Source organism: Ochotona curzoniae, unplaced genomic scaffold, assembly GCF_017591425.1.
Source record: "Ochotona curzoniae isolate NIBS_2020 unplaced genomic scaffold, NIBS_Ocur_1.0 contig_1071, whole genome shotgun sequence".
Classification (NCBI taxonomy): domain Eukaryota; kingdom Metazoa; phylum Chordata; class Mammalia; order Lagomorpha; family Ochotonidae; genus Ochotona; species Ochotona curzoniae.
The window spans coordinates 9,992,051-9,994,977 of record NW_024464939.1 but is presented as its reverse complement, the minus strand read 5'-3'; the positions used below and the strand labels follow the sequence as shown (position 1 = coordinate 9,994,977).

Genomic DNA, 2,927 nt, shown 5'->3' with positions numbered 1-2,927 from the left:
GGAGAAAAGATGTTTAGGATCAAGACTGAAGGTTAAACCCTCTGCTCAGAGCAATGAGGGTGTGGAGGGTGGCACTAGGAAGATTCACCTGGTGAGCCAGGAAGCACAGAAGATGGTAGGCCCAAACTCAGGATTTTGTAATAACAATTATTTTGCAAGAAGAGAACTCAAAGGGTCATGTGAGAGGTGATCCCCAGGTGATCCCCAGATCTCCCATCAAGTCCTACAAATTGCTTACACTGAGACCAAACATTAAACATGTGGCCTTTGAGAGGCATTCAACATCCAAGCAAAGGTGCAACCCATAGAAGGTAGCTCTACTGCACATTTATTTTTTCCTCAAGTGGCATAAGATATTTCCTGAGTTTACTCATTTGAGAAAAGTTTTCAATTAGCAATAATTGCGCCTCAGATAAACCTCATTGGCTAAGATACTGCCACTGTGCAAAGCTTGAGTTTACTCATTTGAAACATGAAAAATAAAGTTACTCTGCTAAATTTCCAAGCTGGATGCTTCTTCATTTGCCTTTCTTCCAGGATCATTTTGCTGCATTGGGTGTTTACCATAGCAAGGTCTCTCATTTCCAATCTGAAGAGATGCCATAGAGTACAATGTTCAAAATGTTGATTTCTGAATCTATACTTATTTTCAATTAAGTTGAACATGTCAAATGCGATGGTGATTAGAACTCTAGTAGACTTATTTAATCTTGAACTGCTTGAGAATTATGAAGAAAATTTTGCACATGGAAAATGAAACATACTCTTTAACATTATTTTTGAAGATATATTTATTTATTTGAAAGAATTTCAGAGGGAGGGAGATAGATAGATAGATATAGAGACAGACAGAGGGAGATTTCCTTCCATCCACTGGTTCACTCCCCACATGGCTGCAATGCCTGGTACAGGGTTAGAGTGAAACCAGGAGGCAAGAGCATCATATGAGTCTGCAACATGAGTAACAGGGACCCAAGTACTTCGGGCATATTCTTCTGGTTTTCTCAGGATGTTAGTAGTATGCTGGATTGGAAATGGAACAGCTGGTACTCTAACTGGCACCCATATAGGATGCAAATGTAACAGACTGAAATTTAATCTGCTGTGCCTAAAATTCCAGCCCCTGTGATCTGTATTTTTGCTATATGACAAGCGAAGGTCCTATTTATTTATGGTGCTATTATTTATGGGTACTACTGAACCCAAGAAGTGATACCCTTAGGTACAGTATGGTGAGGTGGGGGTAAGCCTCTCCCCAGCCACTCTGGTCCTGTTAGGTGAAAAGCTGGAAAATGGATTCTAGGTCAAAGTTTTCATACCCAGTGAACACCTTCCCTATGAGAAGAAACATTAGAAACAGATTTCCTGCGTAATTCTTTTGAATAAGCTAGGCCAAAATAGAGCATGTTATTTGAAAGTATGTACTAAATGTCCAACTGTATATGTACATATGAATATATGTTGTTTTGCTTATTATAGCTATAAAGTTATATGGCTATTACTTTCTGTCCTAATTTTTTATGGTATACGTTTTTTAGAGAGAAAAACACCAATGGCAATAGCAACATTTTTTTTTTTCACCTTGACTGACTGCCAGGTAGATCAGTATGTGCCAGTTGGCAACAGTATCTAACGTGTCATTGTTGCACAATGAGATGATTGGGGGACATTCCTGTCATATCCAGTGTTGCAGCATATATCCGAATCTGATTTATTTATCTTCTTGAGAGTTACAGATGGTCAAGTCTCCCTGTCATTGCCTTTGGGATCAATCCATTTGCTGAGCTGATGGAACTAACTAGCCAAATCTTGGTACACCTGTCGGTACTGACAAAAAAGATTGCTTATTTGCCATCAACACTATTTTTAGGGCTTAATGGCAGATGTTTCTTTGTACTACCTGTGTGAGGCTAAATTCTTGGAAGAAAAACTGCTGGAATAGTACTTTGAATAATAAGAAGTGTGTTTATTTGTATGTAAAGGTGATTTTTTTCAATCAAATTTACTGCCTTTTAGTTCCCATCTTACTGTTGAATAATTTTGTAATTTTTGTAGGTCAACTATAGTCTGGTAGTGGCAGTTTATCATGGTTCAAAATACTATAATCTGAATTATTCAGAATGTAATATACATATTAAATTGAAGGATTATATACTGCATATATTACATATACAGTCCATCACATGTAAAGTGTTAGTTAGCACATCATGTGACACATTGCAAATATATAAAAATTTGGGGGGATCTAAATGCTTATTTGTATCTACTACCATGTGGGACCTGACACAATGTTATACAGCTTCTGTACTTTGCACACTCATGAGACAATGAGAATTTAAAAACTAATATTATCTTGATATTGTTATAAATATAGATTTACTTAGTTTTGAATCCCACTGTCTGTAAGAGTATGGGAGGAAACCAGAGATCCTTGGATTGTGCTTTGAGAACATTTCCTTAATAAATACATGTTTACAAAACCAACGTAATATGTGTGCGTGTGTGTGTGTGTGTGTGTGTGTGTGTTAGTAGGTGTGTATTGGGGAGCATATTCCATATAAAACAATCAGATGAGCTTCCCTGAGGAAGTGAAGTTTGAGACAAGAGCTAATGATGAAGAGGAGCCACCATTTACGACACAGAATATTTTCTAAATATGGAGCTGTCAGTACAGATGCTCTGACTAAAGAAGGCATGAGAAGTTCATGTTATTGACTTATCAGATAGTTAGATAGTTTCTTTACAGAAAGATTATCTTGGAGTAATTTTAGTTTTTTTTTTTAATTAGAAAATACATGAAATGTGATTCCTGTTTAGGGTGATGCAGTCATTTTATGACAACTCTGCTTTACAAATTGCTGTTTGGTTCCTGCTTATGTATGAGAAATGTCTCGCCATTTCATGTACTAACTTGAGATGTAAACTGT

At 36.8% G+C, this 2,927-nt stretch overlaps 1 pseudogene; it reads right to left on the bottom strand.

Moving 5' to 3' along the window:
- Nucleotides 1-324: 324 nt before the first annotated feature.
- Nucleotides 325-452, bottom strand: LOC121166741 (annotated as a pseudogene).
- Nucleotides 453-2,927: the final 2,475 nt, after the last annotated feature.